We start from the raw sequence: 18,324 nt of genomic DNA, 5'->3' as shown, positions 1-18,324 counted from the left end.
GAAAATATTTGCAAGTCATAGTTTTAGTGAAGTACCAGAATCTATAATATATAAAGAACTCTTATGACTCAATGACAAGAAGGCAATCAGACTGATATAAAAGTGGGTAAAAGATTCAAATAGGCATTTTACCAATGAAGATACTAAAACTGCTAATAATTACTTTGAATTAAACAAAAATGTTCAACACCGTTGGCTGTAAGAGAAAAACAAATGAAAACCATAATGATATTCTTGTGTGTATCTACTAGAATGTCTATGAAGTGAAGGACAGACGATACTGACAATCAGTCATGTGTCGCTGATGGGAATATAAAATGGCACATTCACTTTGGAAAACAGTCTGGTAGGCTTTCAGAAAGTTAAACATGACTTTATATGACTCAGCAATTTCCCTGCTAGAAATCTATTCCGGGCAGGGGTGGGGGAGGTGGGGGTTGGTGGAACCTGTTCATACAAAGGTATGTATGTGAGTGTTCCCAGCAAAAAGTAGAAACAATTCAAATGTCCATCAAGTGATGAGTGGATTAAAAGTGGTGTATCCATATAAGGCAGTACTATTTAGCAATGACAAGGAAATAACAACCATACTGATTCACATTACAGCTTGAATAAACCTCAAACACATTATACTGAGTTAAAGAGGCCATAAATAACTACATATGTATGATGCCATATCTATGAAATCTCCAGAAAAGGCCAATTTATAGAGCCCGGAAGCAGATCATTGGTTGCCTGGGGCTGAGGGTGTTGTGAGAATAAACTACAAATAGACGTGAGTGTGCTTTTTGGAGTTTTGGGGAATATTCTAACACTGGATTGGGGAATTGGTTGTACAACTCCGTAAAATCCGAGTGGAAAATCATTGAATCAGATATTTAGAATGAGTGAATTTAATACATAAAGCTATTAACTAAAAAGCTGCTTGTGGTTGCTTCAGCAGCACATGTACTAAAACTGGAACGATAAAGAGAAGATTGGCATGGTCCCTGAGCAAGGACGGCAGGCAAATTTGTGAAGCATTCTATACTTTCTAAGGCACAGCTTAATAAACCTACCAAAAAACCCCACACAGTTTTATTGTATGTATACCATTTACCAGACTCAGTCCTCAGCACTGGCAATAGAGGGGGACTGAGTCAGACACGATACCTGCCTCTCCGGAGCTTATAGGTAGTAAGAGTCTTTAATGATTATAAGCAGGTTGGCATTGCCAGCTCTTGAAGTGCCAGGAAAGAAAAAAACCCCGAATTATGTTAAGTATACTATATTTCCCCCAAATCCCTAATTCCATGGAACTTCCATTGTAAGGGGATTTGGGGAAGATGAGAATAAGGACCTAAACACATAAATATATAACATTTTAGGAGGTGATAAATGCTGCTAATAAAATAAGTCCAAGAAAAGAAATAAAAATGCTGAAGGAAGAGGAAGAGGTATTATTTTATGTAGAATGGGAGTGGAAGGCCTCCTGGATAGGGTAACCTTTGGCAGGACACCTGGGAGAACGGGAGACAGAGAGCCATGCCAATGTCTGGAGCAAACAGCATTCCAGGCGAAGGGAGCTGAGTCAGGGATGTGTGGCCTTTCTGAGGACTGGCAAGGAGGCCAGTGCGGTTGGACCAGACTGAGTGAGTGGAAAGCATAAGAGATGAAGTTAGAGGGAGCTGGGCCGGATCGGTTAGGGCCTGAAACACATTGTATGACTTTAAATTTTCTTCTGAGTGAGCTTACGGGCCACGGAAGGTTTTGAGCAGAGCAGTGAAATGATCTAACGGGTTCTAACGGTTTACGTAGTGACTGGTGGAGAACAGCCTACGGACTGCAAGGTTGGAGGCAAGGCCCGCCATTCGGAGGCTATTTGCAGGCATGTAGGGAGAGACACGGCAACAGTTCAAATCAGGGTGACAGGATAAGGAGAAGTCCTGGGATACGGTGACTAGGGAGGCCACAGTATTTGCTGTTGGATTGGATGACAGGTGTGGGAGAAAGAGGAGAGTCAAGGATAATCCCGAGGTTTCTGCCTGGAGAAACTGGACCATGTTATGAAAACAGACGTCTTTAGGATGGGTAACAACTTAGCCTAGTACTGCGAGTAAGGCCACACAGTGTTAATTGCTAAGATCCAGATGGAATAGGACAGCAGAATGAGCTCTCTCTGTACCGTATTTAAAGCAAAGTATGTACAGTGGTTAATTACTCAGGAAACAGTAAAGCCAATCTTCAAATTCCTGACGTCTTAAAGATGGCGGTTGTCGTCTGTATTCTATGACCTCTTGAGTACCTTCTCCACCAGATGGCAGCACAGGGGTTCAGAGGCCTTCAGCACACAGCCTCCCTCCTTAACGAATATAAATGCAAAGCATCAGGCCCCTTTTTCAGAGGAGTCGGACTTTTAGTCTCCCTCCTATCTTCCCTCCCCCACGAGGGCAACCCCTTCCAATAATCAGCCTCCTAGACTCTAATAGGAGCTTTTAAAGTTATAATCTCTTGTCACATTACTCAGCAGTCTCATCCAGGCCCAGGAAGTCATTTCCTGTAGGCCTCTTTTTTATTTGTGTTCATTAGCTCCACTAATACATTCTCTTGGAAACCACAGTTTAATAAATTTCATAGCGCATGACCAGTGGACTTAATGAATATTAGTCACTCGAAGCAATTTTTGTTTATTCAGCTTCTCTTACCTCTCCTCCCTTCCCTTACCCCAGACCTCGCTCTGTGGAATGATAATGATACACAGAGAGCTGGCTGGCCACAACAGACTAAAAACAAGAAGTAAAAGGATCTTTCTGAGCTCACACCTGTTTTAAGATTTGTTATCCTTAAAACGAAAAGCTGTAGGGATTCACTCGGCTCCTTCCTTGTAGCTCCCAGTGGACCTTGCTATTAAACCACAGGGAGCAGCCCAGCCTTCAGAGCACTTAAAAGTACTTATGTCAAATCCATCCCATTCTTCCGGCCTCCGCTCCTGAATCCAGCCACCATTCCCAGGGGCTGGAGCACATTACAAGGCATTCACTTCATATGAATGGGCACAAACAGACTTTTTCACCATTTAGATATGTCTACATTTGCAGGCATATCCTGTAGACGGCCTGGAACAGCCTTAATTTCAATTTACTGTCTCCCCAAGGATCTTGCCATTCTCCCGAAAGTGGAAAACTCACTGGTTGTTTCTCCTCCCCGACCTCTCACCCCCAGCCTCTGTCTGCCCTCCTCCTCTTTCAAGGAAAAAAGCAGTACTGGGAGGAATATTTTGCCCAAGATGAATAGAATGGAGTTTTGATGCTTCTAACAGCGCATGTGATCTTTTATTTAAAAAAAAAAAATAACGAGCACCAGATTATCACATTTGGAAAGCGTTCAGAGTCAGCGCACAAAACCTGGCGAATGCCGTCTTGGGTCCCCCTGGTATATGGCTATACAAGACAGCACAAAATTGTAGTGTTGAAGTTTTACACTGGTGTTTCTGTTGTGCTGGGGCTAACTACACTTAACTGTTTATCTTGGAAATTGTTACATGAATGCGAACGTAGAGCGAATAGTGTAACGAACCTCTGCGTATCTATCCTGAACTTTCACACTTTTCAACTTTCAACCAATCTTCTATTATCTAATCCTTCTCACACATGTACACATCTTCTTTACTCAGAGGTTTAAAAGCAAGTACAGATGTTATGTCTTTTTCTCTGTTCTGTATGCACTGCTGACTGATAAGGGCTCTCTCCTTTTATTGTAATCACTATGTCAACATCACACCAAACAAAATTAATGAGAGTTCCTTAAAATCATCTAATACCCAGTCCATATTTATTTTTCCCCAGATTTCCTCAACATGCCTTTTTATTGTTCAGAATCCAAGCCGGGTCCTGTCTTTGCGTTAGTTGTTTTACCCCTAAAGCTCCCTTGTTCTACAGCTCATCTTCTCCCTCTCCTTCTCCTTTGTAAATTTTATGCAATAGACTTGTTGCTGATATCCAGATTTGTGTTCTGTAGAGATGTCCCACCCTATCGATTTGACGAATTGCTTCCTTGTGGTGTCATTTCACTTGTTCTGTACTAGTAGGGCTATTTCTGGCCGAGAAAGCTTTGGTGGAGTTCTTCAGACTTAAGGTGACCGAGGACACACCCTTAGGTAGCTAAATGGATTAGACAAGAACTATACCAGCCATCAATCCTCTAGGACCTTTGGATTCCAATCCTTTGGTAAATTAATTTTGGATCTCAAACTCCGTCGCAGGTGGATCAGTACTGCTAAAAAGATTTAGGCAACTTCTGAACCAAGTTAATATGAGATTATCAATTTATATTAGCCTCAGTTACAAAAGAAATTCCTCAAGAGCCCCTTGATTGTGACATTTACCTCCGAGAAACCACCGATGAGTTGAAGTGACAATTACATGGTAAAGTAGTGTGCACAGATGAAAGACAACCGAAATAAGTCACACAAAACAAAACTTACTTTCTTTTTCCTATCTGTGTGTAATAAACTGATATTTCAAGTTCTATTTGGTTTCCTTTGTGTTCCACTGTATTTAAGAAAATGCTGGTTGTAACCCAGGAAATGAATATTACAACCCACCAATGAGTCAGGGTCCATTGATTGAACTCCTGACTTTAGGAATGACTTGGCTTTTGGAAGAGTTAGAGTCATGGGCCACCTGCTTTAGCGATGCAATTGAGGCACACTTTCTTCAAAGTCTACCTCCATGCCTTTGAGTTCACGTTTGTGGAAGGAACTGAGATGAACGTTTTCAGAAGCCATAAAGAGCAACCTCCTATTTATTTATTTATTTATTTATTTATTTATTTATTTATTTTCTCAGTAGAACCGTTGAGAAACAAGATGGAGGGAGATGCTTGGGGCAAAGTAAGAAGCTCCGTAATTTCAAATGTCTTATTTATAAGGAAGAGGACTAAAGTTTTCTAAGTGGCCTCTACTTGTTGGATGTTATTCCATTTTATCCTATGGAATCCTCATAAAAATATGATAGACTAGCTTTTACCACCTACAAGTCACATATGACAAAACTTGGTCTCTCTGAGATTAGGTAATGTGGTTGAGTTGACAGAGTTAGTAAAATGCATAGACTACTAACCAATTGATAGGGGTCATATCTCCTGGTGATTGGGGACCGAGGTTGGAGCCAGTATTCACTTTGAATCTTTGTTATGTCACTTACTGACTCTGTCAACTAGTAAGTGAGGAATGAATAACATAAGTTATGGAAACACTCAGCATCTAATGGGCAAAGATTAAATATATATTATATATATATATACATTTATAAGATACATATTAGAATATACATATATAACATGTATATTATATAACATATATATTATATATGTAAATTAAAAATTTTTGTTTCTGGGGGTGCTTGGGTGGCTCAGTCAGTTAAACATCTGACTTTGGCTCAGGTGATGATCTTGCAGTTCATGGGTTTGAGCCCCAGGTCGGAGCCTGCTTCAGATTCTGTGTCTCCCTCTCTCTCTGCCCCTCCCCAGCTCACGCTCTGTCTCTCCCTCTCAAAAATAAATGAACGTGTTTTTTTTTTTTTTAAATGAAGTGTTCAACTATTCTATAACCAATGATGGATGAGTCGGGACTCACCAGACCTTGACACCGTAAGTCACAAAGACAAGATTCTCTTTCTGAGAATTAAAAAGAAAATTATGAATGCATAGAAATATTTCAAATAAGAGAAAGCCTGAACAATGAGGAACGTTGCTATTTCATGACATTCTCCAGATGAAAAGTGCGAAGCAGTTTATGGCTAAACATTTTTATTTGTGGTCCATTTTTTTTCTCTTCTCTTTCTTTCTTCCTTTCTCTCTCTCTGCTTCCTCTCTACTTCCTTCTTCTCCTTTTTCTTCCTTCTTTTTGTTAGACATTTCAGACTTGTCAAAGAAGCAATGGGCCTACCAAGTTGAGCAAGACAACTTCAATTATGAAAATTATGATTGGAGAAGCTTTAACCACCTATCTCTTCCTCTCCCATAAAGGTAAGTAACTTCCAAATCTGTGGACAGTCTTTCTCTTGATATCTAGGAAAACCTTTGACCGAGAGCGCAATACTCAGAGGGACCGATTCTGAACCCATTAGTGCTGTCCTCTATCAGATGAATCTATCTCAAAATTATTGCTAATTGAAAATGAAAAGGCATGTTTGTTTGTGAAGTTAATAAGCTCCCAAAGGGAACCAAATGCCCAGATGTCTTCATCCTTTCTTTTTTAATTGACCCTTTGTCTCCCTGGGAAGATGCGTATCTTCTATGATAGCAAATAGAGTCATTTATCTTGAACTGGTTACTCCAAATCTAGCTGTATAACAAGTCATTGACTTCCTGAGATTTTGGGAACCTCAATAATGCATCAGATGTCTCATTAGCAATGTAAAGATCTGTTCCTGGGCAGAAGTGCTAACTGCGCCGAAATGAACAACTGTCTGTCATATAGGAATGCGCCGCAGGAGTCAGCTACCTCACGTCGTATTATGAAGGACTTTCTCTTGTATACCGTGCAAGAGACATGCGGATTTATTTTCCTATGTGGTTCCCCACCATGAGTTATGCAACATGGCAGCCTTAGAAATGGGTTATGTGTAATGGGTTATTTGATAAGCCTGTTGTTGGCAACTGGAAAGGCATCTTCCAATAATGAAAGTACCAAGAGTCCGGGTTAGGTTCCTGAAGTCATCTGTGAAAATCGACTGAAAGAGAAGCTGAGGTTTCATCGTTGATAACCACTAATCTGTCTGAGCAATCCTGTGTCCCAGCCCTGAGCCCGCGAGGCCTCGAAGGTTTCAGTTACTGCTGAGATAGCGAGGAGGTGGGGATGGGTAGAGGGGTGCTCAGAACTGGAGGTGAAGGTGGAGAGGCTAGAAAGGGAGTTTCATGCCTTCCGCTATGTTCGCTGGGGTCACTGGTAAATCAGAAGCGATCAGTATTCTCCACACCTTGTACTTCCCATTACAGTATGGCCCCTTTATCTGTGGTTTCTCTTTCCATGGTTTCCGTTACCTGTGGTCAGCCACGGTCGGGAGGCGGATTATGCCTGTGATAACAGAAGGTCACTGGTAGCCTAACGCTACCCGTCCTTCATCTCACTTCATCTCATCTCATTCTATCATCCCCTGTCACCACAAGAAAAAGGGTAAGGGCAACACAATAATATTTTGAGCGAGGGAAGGGCCACATTCGCATAACTTTTATTACAATGTACTGCTGTAACTGTTCCGTTGTACGATTATTGTTGTTCATCTTTCACCGTGCCTAATCTGTAAATTAAACCTTATCGTAGGTACATGTGTGTAGGAAAAACACATACTATATGTAAGGTTCAGTACTATCCATGGTTTCAAGTATCCCCTGGGGGGTCTTGGAATGCATCCCCTGCATATAAAGGGAGACTAGCTCTTTATCCAATTGCTTCCAGGGAGATCTTACGTGTTTGTAATTGAAAAAGTTTGCCCTTACAAAAAATTAAGAGTTTGTCGCCACATCTAGAGCCTCAGAAACCGGATATGTAGATCTGTCCAGAGGGGGGGAGATGCACAACACAAGTCGTCCGGCATCACGTACGGATGAGTCGTTTAAAAATCGTCGCTTCAGTATTGCATTTGGTGAACAATTGCACTGTGTAGTTTGTTGGCATTTGTTTGATCATAACCAAATGTCAGGTCTTCGTGAAGGCTCAGAATTGTGGCTCTATAGAACTGAATCATGAATACCGTGGAACAGAATTTCCTTCTCCCGTAATGACTCAGGGAGAGGGCAGCCTCAACTCTGCCATGGAGCTGGTGCCATCTGCGCATTAACTTTCTGACACGAATGCACAGGTGCATCCCCGCCCAGGCTCTGCAAGCGTTTTTCCAAAGCCGTGACCATCAACAAGGTGTTGTTCTTGGGGTAGACTGAAGGCTGGTCAAGAGGGTAAAAAGTTACCCCGGGTGTATGTCTCAACTTCAATACTGCCCTAGAACTGAGGCTATCTATATAAAATCTATAATTAACCATATAATTAAATACCATTAAGATATTTAATTAGAAATCAGTGTATAGTGGTTTGTGCTGATGGCCCCGGTGTTTCGGGGATAAAGTCTCTGCTCTTGAGGAATTTATAGTCTAGCTGTGAAGATAAATGGACCCATAATTACCATGCAATGGGATATATGCTGTAATAGAAACATGTACCCAGAGGAGGGAGAAATTAATTTAACTCTGAGGAAGAGTGGGAGGATGACATAGAGGGTGTGCCATCTGGTTTGTACCTTAGGAAGAATGTAGGATTGCTGTAGATGGTAAAGGAAGTGGGGGACATATTTGCTAGAGAAAATCACACGTACAGATATCTGGAGGGAGGAAAGCATCCAGCCTGCTTGGGGAAGAGCAAAGAACCCTGGCATAGCATAAATTTAATGGCGGACGATGAGACCGGACAAGTAAATACGGGCCAAAGTATAAAAATCCTTCCCTGCGTGCCATGTCAGTAATTTTGGACATTAGCCCATAAACAATGAAAAGGCATGAAGGTTGGGTACTGGTGAGAGCTCCTGCTAGAACATTTGATGATGGAATATGACATTAAGGAAAGTACGAGCAATCATAAGACTGCAACTCTCTGGGCCTGGAGTCCCTTGGGGGAACGGCGACATCCCCTCTTCTAGGGAGCAAAGAAGCCTGGTTCTTGGAGCTGAATGGCTGTCACCAATGTGACACCAAGGGTTCTCAAGTGATTTTCACCTGTGGAACAAAGATTCATCTCTTTCGGATTTTACTTGGGATGTGCTGATGTTCTCTGTGAACTGGTCCAGGTTTACTGCATCTGCCTCTAAGCAAACCTCTTTGACTGCTCAGTAAAGTTTCTCGTGTTCAATAATACCAGTCTTCTGTGCTCTGCTCCATTCTCCTCTCTCTCTCTCTCTGTCTCTCTCTCTCTCACATACACACACATGCGCACACACACACACATCTGGCAATTCTAATGAGACAGAGGGCACACAGGCTTTCTAGTAGTTTATTGAGTGATTTTTCATTGAACAAACATTTGTTGAACATCTTCTATGTAGCAGGCCCTGGGCAAGGTCCTCTGCACAATGCTAAACAAGAATGATTCACTGGTGAAGTCTGAAAAGCATGACTTATGCATGACTACCTCACTTTGCTCTGTCATTGCTTCCCTATCACATTGCCTTGAGCAAGGCCATTTATGATCTGACTTTGTAATGATGACATCTTATTCTGAGCATTCGCCAGTATGTCTCCTCTCTTCCAGGCAAGACTTGTCCCAGGTGTCCTTCTCCTAACCCAGCCTTCTGGTCCTTGGTCACGCTTTCTCACGGCCGCAAAGCCCCTTCTCTTTGCCAATCCAAATCCCAATCACCATTCAAATGAACCGCCTCGTGACATCTTTCTGATGGCTAACATTTTTGTTCATTTCTTTAGGATATAGTTTTAAAAAGTGAAAAGTCTGAGCTGTGCTTTTAGGAGAGGGGTTAACTCTAGGGGGAGGAAGGAGAGATGTGATTAGGGAGGGGCATTCACAGAGCTCCGTCTCTTGGTAACATTTATATCTCAAGCTGGGTGATGGGTATATACAGGATTTTTTTGTTTGTTTTAAACGTAACAGTCTTTTTGTGTGACTGAGTTATTTGGCTAAAGAAAAGTAGTAAGTCACTCATTAAGTGTGTACCTCATACAAGTTATTTAACTTCTTTAAGCATTTGTAAAATGGAAACGATAACAGTACCCACTTCGTAGAGTGTTGCGAAGGTTAGTAATTAAGCGAATGCCTAGCAGGTATTTACAAAGTGCTCGACATATGGTAAGTACTCCATAGATATGAGTGATTGTCTTCATCTCTCTCTTTTCCTCCTGACCTCCCGAGAGTACTTTTGCTGTAAATTATATAATCCAACACTTAATTGGACCCTGGCTGGTTCTGTAATTTTTCCCTTTTTTTTTCTATTGCTCTCCGCTTTCCTCCTCAATGATGTTGTAAACATGTCAAGGGATGATATCCTTCGTGTGTTCTGTAGCATCTCAAGTGTACTTGAATAGGTTAGGAGGCACTTGTGGGTTGATTGATTGGAATAATCTTTTCAAGAATGAACTATGTATGACCCCCATGAGTGTTTCACTCATGTGTGTCTGGATATCTAAAAAAAAAAAGTCCTGTGCATGTCCGTTGCTTTCCTCCCATAATATGACCTACGAGAAGGCCACCTTGGGCTCAGAGTTGAAATATACAAATCAGCAGAGGACCTGCTCATTCACGGGCTTTCCAAGGTCCACTCACCACTTCCTGTTTCCATTCAGTACTAGAACATCACCTAATAACTCAATAAGCATGCACACCTCCCCTTCTGAGAAGAGTATTTTTGAAGGTTATGATCTTCTGTTTCACACTTAAGGAAAATCTGAGCTAACCGGCTGCTCCACAGCAAAGTTCTAATAATCATCCCACTCTTGGGGAGACCACTTCGGGGGTTACGTAGAGCCATGGTACGGGTTCCGGAGTCTAGAGGGCAGAGCTAAAATCCCATCAGGTGCTGGCTGTAGGGCATCTACGTCTGCACCAGTAATCCATGTCCCTAGCTGTTTCCTGCCTCTTGGGTGAAGTCAATCCAACCCACACAAAGGGGGGACCAGCAGTCTGGCCTGAACCCTTAATGTGCACTTGCCAAGAACTGAGACCACATTTCCATTTATACAGGGGTTCCAAACGTTCTTGGAGGCCAAGTGTTTCTACAGGCTGGCAGGTAAGAAAACCAAGGAGAAAATGGTCACTGTCCTCAGGCCTTTTAGCTAGAGTTTTGTGCTGCCTAGTCTGTGGTCAGTCCGTTTAATCTCAAGGGATCTGTTTAGTTGAACTGTCTTTGCTGGAGTGGGTGACTGGACAGCGGAGGGGAGGGGGGCAAAAGGGAAAGGCAAGCAGTCAGGATAACGAAGGCAGGTAATTGAAAGAAGAAACCCCACTCAGTGGGGATGAGTCAGTCTCCAGAGCCATCTCTAAATAGATCATAAACTATGCTAAAAGGATGATATCTTAATGCTCGATCTTATATGGTAAATCTAGTGCCTACCCAGTAGAAGAAGTATTTAAAATAGAAATGGAAGGTGTAAATAAAGGTCATGTCACTTACCTCATAGATGCCTCATATGCTCTGACTTCTCCATCTCTACCTCAGTCCCCATCATCTAGATTGCATCTGAATAACACTGAGAACATGCACGCACACACACACACACACACACACACACACACACCACCATCACCACCACCACCACCAACAACAACAACAACAACGACCACCACAAAGACCTTCTTGGCCTGAGAATTCCACGCTGTCAGGCCTGACTTCTGTCAATTACCCCAGATGCTAAAACTAATTGGCTTAATGCTCAGATGAAAGAATCTATGTCTAGAAAGGCAGGAAAGGATCCCTCCTGTGACCAAAGCCATTAAACCTCAATTAGGACATGGACAGGGAAGGTGTAGATGAGTCTGGGGTAATTACCAGTCTTTGGCTGACAGCTCGGTTCCTGCAGCCTGGCCCAGAGCAGGTGATTTGGAAATCCGATCCCCAGACAGCTGCAGATGATGCAGGCTGATTGCATCCTGCCCACCAGACCTCCCCTGCACTGACTGCTTTCTGCAGCTTGCAGTCCCTCACCCTTTTTTCCTGCCGGGCAAGCTGGCCCCATCTGTCTTAGAGATGGCCAAACACGCAGAGAGCCACTGGGTGGGGGGAGGGGGGGACGTTAATAGACACCAGCCCAGGAGACAACCACTGGATGGGGGTGGTGGCGATGCTCTTTCTTATGCTTTAGAACCATCTCTAGAAAACTCCTTCCATGTAGGCTTCAGATGTGTTAGCGACCAACCAAAGGTTCCACTGTCCTTATTCTAGGCACCTGGGGAGACCTGATGAGTAGCTGGCCTAGGCTGTTTCCTAAAGGCTTCCTGAGGCTGCAGTGATGCCTGCTTCCCATACTGCAAGTGCATTAAAGGTAGGGATGGGGCCACTCATGATGTTATGGGCTGAGTTGGGTACCCTCCATATTCAACTGTTGAAATCCCAACCCCTAGCTCTCCTCAGAATGTAATGATATCAGAGGTTAAATTTGAATGAGGCCGTTAAGGTGGGGCCCTCATCCAATGAGCGGCATTCTTACGAGAAGGAGAAACTAGGACACAGGTGGAGAGATACTAGAGGTGCCTGTGAACAGAGGATCGACCATGGGAAGGGGGATCCAGAGGGTAGCCATGTTCAAGTCAACCAGAGAGGTCTCAGAGGAAACCAACTCTGTAGGCACCTTGACCTTGGACTATCAGCTTCCTAAACTGTGAGAAAATAAATATCTGTTGTTTAAGCCACCCAGTCTGTGGTATTTTATTATGGCCTCCAAGCATAGCAGTATGTTTGGATTCATTAATTCACTCAACAACTACTTGTTGAACATTTACGATGTGCCAGATACGGTTTAGATGATGGCACGTACAGAGCTGAGGAAGAATCTGGGTCCTTGCTGTCAGAGAGTTTCTGTTTCAGTGGGAGGGGAAGGTCACTACAAAGGTAAAGTAATAAGCAAGTTGATTTTAGAGAATGGTAAGTATTATGAAGGAGACCCAACAGGATTGTGTAATGGACGATATAGGGGAGCGGCTTTGGACAGGGCATTCAGAAGAAGGCCTTTCGGGAGGTAATGTTAGAGCTGAGACCTGAAAATAAGATTCAAGCCATGCAAAGACATGGGAAGGAGAGTGCGCAAAAGTGCTTGGGCAGGAGCACATTGATTGATGTCTTTGAGGAACAGAGAGAAAGCCAGTGCGAGTGAGACAAAAGTGATCATTTACGTCAATTGGAATTTATGTCAATTGGATCATTTATGTCAAATGGGCCGCAGTGGCTAGGGACACAGCTCTGCCCTCCTCAAAGTTGGCGAGGGTGGTCGAAGGTCACAGATTGAAGGAAGCATATATAGAGGTGAGAGACACAGAGCAGAATCCTGACAAAGGAATCTGAGCTCCACCTACATGGTTGGCCTAGAAGATTCGTTCTCAAACTGACCAGGATTAATGCTTCTTTTTTACAGCAAATATTTTATAAGAACCTTTTCATTATCCCCATCCTTTTCATTATCATCATAATGTGACTTATCTGAACACATAGTTTAATTTAATTTAATTTAATTTAATTTTTATTATTTATTAAAAAAATTTTTTTAGCGTTTGTTCAGTTTTGAGAAACAGAGAGAGACGGAGCTCGAGCAGGGGAGGGACAAAGCAAGAGGGAGACACAGAATCCGAAGCAGGCTCCAGGCTCTGAGTTGTCAGCACAGAGCCCGATGCGGGGCTCGAACTCACACGTCACGAGATCATGACCTAAGCCGAAGCTGAACGCTTAACCGACTGAGCCACCCAGGTGCCTCTATTATTATTATTTTTAATCTTTATTTATTTTTGAGAGAGAGAGAGAGAGAGTGCGAGTGGGGGAGGAACAGAGAGAGAGGGAGACACAGAATCCAAAGTAGGCTCCAGGCTCCAAGTTCTCAGCACAGAGCTGGAGGCAGGGCTCGAACTCACTAACTGCAGATCATGACCTGAGCTGGAAGTTGGCCGCTTAACCAGCTGAGCCACCCAGGCACCCCCTGAACATATACTTTTAAAAAGAATATCATGCCCTAACTGTAAGAAAAGGGAAACACTTATTTTTTATTTTATCTTTTTAAATGTTTATTTTGAGAGATAAAGAGAGTGGGGAGGGGCAGAGAGAAAGAGAGAGGGAGAGAGAGAAGCCCAAGCAGGCTCCGTGCTCTCAGCACAGAATCTGACGCGGGTCTCAAACCCACAAACCATAAGATCATGACCTGAGCTGCAATCAAGAGTCAGATGTGTAAGTGCCTGAGCCACTCAAGCGCTCTGTATTTTATTTTTTGTTTAAGATTTTATTTTTAAGTAATCTCTACACCCAATGTCAGACTCGAAACTACAACCCTGAGATAAAGAGTCACCCCCGCCAGGTGCCCCAAGGGAAACCTTTATGATGCAATAAGGCCAATGCATAAGTATGTAGACACAAGTAGGGTAGAAAAGAAGACAGTCAGTGGCCAGTAAGTACATTCACCACGAACGGGATGGCTACAGTTGCAGGCTAAGACCTGGTTTGGTTGATTAAAACTTACTTTTAATCATCAATAGTTAGTAAACTTTCCTCCAGCTTTACAACTTGTTATGGTAATGCCGTGCCAGTTTTAGGATTATGGTCAGATTTGGGGAAATTTCCTTCAGGCTTCTTTCATTTATGAGCTTTAAGATTTCCTGGCGGTTCGGGTTTTCTCGTGCAATGACTAATCTTCAGTGCTCTTCGAACTGTCAGCACCCATTAACCACGTCCCACATCCTTTCGGGGCTGGGCACGATAGGACACGGGCGCACCCCAGGAGGACTCTTGGCCCTGAATCTATCTCACAGGGTCAGGCGACAAGGAGCAGTGGAAATTCTCTGAAAGCCAACCCTAGCTTGAAATTAACTGTAGGACCGTAACTCCACAGTAGCTGGAAGTGTCTGCAAATCACATAAACCCAACCCTTCGCTCAGCTTCCCTTAAGCTGGATCACAAAAATGCCTGTGACCTGACAAGAGAAGTGGGGCAGACCTGAAGCCAGGGTGGAAAAATAGAGTGGCTTGAACCAACGAAACACTCGACTTTCCTAAAATTGAAGTAACGGTATGATCACATGAGCGCTCTGCTTGGCCCTCCCAGCAGTGCAGGGCAGAGGACCCCAGCTTAAATTTCGTTGGCTTCACCATTAACGTGCCTCTATTCCTACTCAACTTCCCTGGACGTCTGGTCCAAAACCCAGCAAAATCTCAACTCTGAATTCAAACTTCTCTTTCCTCCATTGACGTCCTGCTGAGCACTGCTGGAGAAAAATCATGCTAGTATGCATGACATTTTCCCTGCAAATCTGCCATTTTGAACCTCAGTTAGGCTGTAAATCATGCCTCATGGTTCTACAGATCTTGAATTAGTTTCCTATTTCCCTAAACAGCTGTTGTGAACATTTCTTACTGTTTTTAAATACTTATCCTTGGCTGCTTTCACTCTTTCTCATTTTAATGTCCTTATAAAATCATATATATGTATATATATACAATATATTGATTATAATTATAGATTTACATACAATAACATAATTTACAATTATGTATTTAATATATAATTATCTACACCCATTGTTACCATGTACCCTTTTTTAAATTTTTTTTTAACGTTTATTCATTTTTGAGAGACAGAGAGAGGCAGAGCATGAGCGGGGAAGGGACAGAGAGAGAGGAGGAGACACAGAATCGGAAACAGGCTCCAGACCCTGAGCTATCAGCACAGAGCCCGACGTAAGGCTCGAATTCACAAGCAGTGAGATCATGGCCTGAGCTGAAGTCAGACGCTTAACTGGCGGAGCCACCCAGGCACCCCCCTCTTGTCCATTTTTAAATAGGACTGTTTGCTATTTTGCCATGGGGTTATAGGAGTTCTTCATATAATTTAGATATTAACCCTTTATCATACGTATGTTTTGCAAATATTTTCATCTTTTCATTTTGTTGATGGTTTGCTTTGCTGTACAGAAGCTTTTTAGTTTGATGTAGTCCCATATGTTTATTTTTGCTTTTGTGTTTTGCTTTTGGTGTCAGGTTCAAAAACATCATTGCCAAGACTTATGTCAAGGAACTTACCATGTTTTCTTATTAAGAGTTTTATTGATGGGATGTCTGGGTGGCTCAGTTGGTTAGGTATCTGACTCTTGATTTCGTGATCTCATAGATTGTGAGTCCCAGCCCCACATCAGGCTCCGTGCCAACAGTGTAGAGCCTACTTGGGATTCTCTCTCTCCCTCTCTCTCTCTGCCCTTCCTTTGCTTTCTCCCTCTGTTTTTCTTTCAAGATAAATGATGATAATAGTAATAATAATAATAATAATAATAAAATATTTTTTTGATTTCAGGTCTTATGTTCAAGTATTTAGTCCATTTCAAGTTAGTTTTTGCTTATGGTATGGGACAGTGGATTATTCATTGTTTTGCAGGTGGCGGTCCAGTTTTCCTAACACCATTTATTGTAGAGACTATCCTTTCCCTATTGTATATTCTTGGATAGTTTGTTGAATATTAATTGGCCATAGATTTGAGGGCTTATTTCTGGGCTCTCTATCCTGTTCAATTGATCTATGTGTCTATTTTTATGCCAATACTATACCATTTTGATTACTATAGATTTGTAATATAGTTTGAAATCAGGGAGTGTGATACCTTCGACTTTGTTCTTCTTTCTCAAGATTACTTTGGTTATTTGGGGTCTCTTGAAATTATATGCATTTTAGGATTATTGTCTCTATTTCTGTGAAAAATGCCATTGGAATTTTGATAGGGATTGCATCAAATCTGTAGATTGTTTTGGATACTGTGGACATTTTAACAATATTAATTCTTCCAATCCATTAACATGGGCTTTTCATTTCTTTGTGCCTTTAATTTTGTTCATTAATGTCCTGTAGCTTTCAGTGTGTGGGTCTTTTAATTCCTTGGCCAAATTTATTCCCAGGTATTTTATTCTTTTTGATGCAAGTGTGAGATTTAAAGAAAATCTCTTTCTGATAATTCACTATTACTATATAAAAATGCAACAGATTTTTGTATATTGATTTTGTATCCTGCAACTTTACTGAATTCTTTTATCAGTTTTAACAGGGTTTTTTTTTGGTAGAATCTTTAGGGTTTTGGATATATAAGATCATGACATCTTCAAATAGTGACAGTTTTTCTCCTTTCCAACATGGATGTCTTCTATTTCCTTTTCTTGCTTAATTGCTTGGCATAGGACTTCAATACAATGTTGAATAAAAGTGTTGACAGTGGGCATCCTTGTCTTGTTCCTGATTTTAATGGAAAAGCTTTCAGCTTTTTCCCATTAAATATGTTAGCTGTGGGCTTGTCACCTATAGTCTTTATTATGTTGAGGAATATTCCCTCTATGCCCATTTTGTTGAGAGTTTTTATCATAAATGAATGATGAATGTTGTTAGCTATTTTTCTGCATTTGATAAGATGATAATATGATTTTTGCCCTTAATTTTGTTAATGTGGGGTATCACATTGATTGATTTGAAGATGTTGGACCATCCTTACATCCCTGGAATAAATCCCATTTGGTCTTGGTGTATGATCCTTCTCAGGTATTATTTAATTTGGTTTACTAATATTTTGTTGAAGCTTTCTGTATCTATATTCATTAGGGATATTGGCATGTTATTTTCAAATGGCCTTCTTATCTCATTTTGGCATCAGCGTAATGCTGGTCTTATAAAATGAGTTTGGAAGTGTTCTCTCTTCTTCTATTTTTTGGAAGAGTTTGAGGATTGCTATTAATTCTTTGAATGTTTGGTAGAATTCAACAGTGAAGCTGTTTGATCCTAGACTTTTGTTTGTTGGGAGGTTTTGGTTAATGATTCAGTGCCCTTACCAGTAATTGCTTTGTTCAGATTTCCTATTTCTTTACGATTTATCATTAAAAGGTATGTTTCTAGAATGCATCCATTTCTTCCAGGTTGTCAAATTTGTTGGTGTATAATTATTCACTGTAGTGTCTGACAACCTTCTGTATTTCTGTGGTAGAATTTGTAATGTCTCCTCTTTTCCGGTTTTATTTATTTGAGTCTTTTCTCTCCTTGTATCCTGTGTTAATGGATGAATGTCAGTCACCTTTCTGGCCCTTCTTCTTCTTCAGTTATCTTTCTTTTTCTATTTTCAGCTATGCCAGTCAATTGCCCTTAGCCTGTGAATAAACTCAGATGCTTCTAAACTTAAAACAAGAAGGAAAATTTCTCAGGATATCTAGACTGTAAAATTTCTGGAAATGCAAGATTCTTCTGATTTCTTGATATTTTTTTCTACCTTGGCTTGACACCTCACTAATTTTTCCTTTTCACTCTAGCTCCCTTTCTTAGCCTTCTTCATTGGATCCTCTTTTTCTGCTCATCTTCCAAAGTCCAATGTTTCAGTGTTCTATCCATTGCCCTCTTCTAATCTGCTTGGAAAACACATCTTACTCACGCCTTCAGCTATGAATTATACACTGATGCCTCTCAAATTATGCAGTGTCTAGCCAAATCAGTCTTTGGAGCTCTGGATCCTTGTATCTAAAGGCCTGCTTTATTTGGCTGTACCCATGGCATCACAACCACAATGTATTCAAAGTTGACTTAATCACACTCCCCTTTCCTTCCTTTACTTTTTGTTTGGGAAAATGACACCAACATC

At 41.6% G+C, this 18,324-nt stretch overlaps 1 non-coding gene across 1 annotated transcript; it reads left to right on the top strand.

Moving 5' to 3' along the window:
- The first annotated feature begins 931 nt into the window (after positions 1–931).
- LOC128778968 (U6 spliceosomal RNA) lies at positions 932–1,034 on the top strand. Its single transcript, XR_008424821.1, has one exon. It is a non-coding gene; the product is annotated as a U6 spliceosomal RNA (small nuclear RNA).
- Positions 1,035–18,324: the final 17,290 nt, after the last annotated feature.

This window comes from Panthera pardus, unplaced genomic scaffold (assembly GCF_024362965.1).
Source record: "Panthera pardus isolate Hobbes unplaced genomic scaffold, ASM2436296v1 HiC_scaffold_21, whole genome shotgun sequence".
In the NCBI taxonomy this organism is placed as follows: Eukaryota; Metazoa; Chordata; class Mammalia; order Carnivora; family Felidae; genus Panthera; species Panthera pardus.
This window is presented reverse-complemented; position numbering and strand designations above follow the sequence as displayed.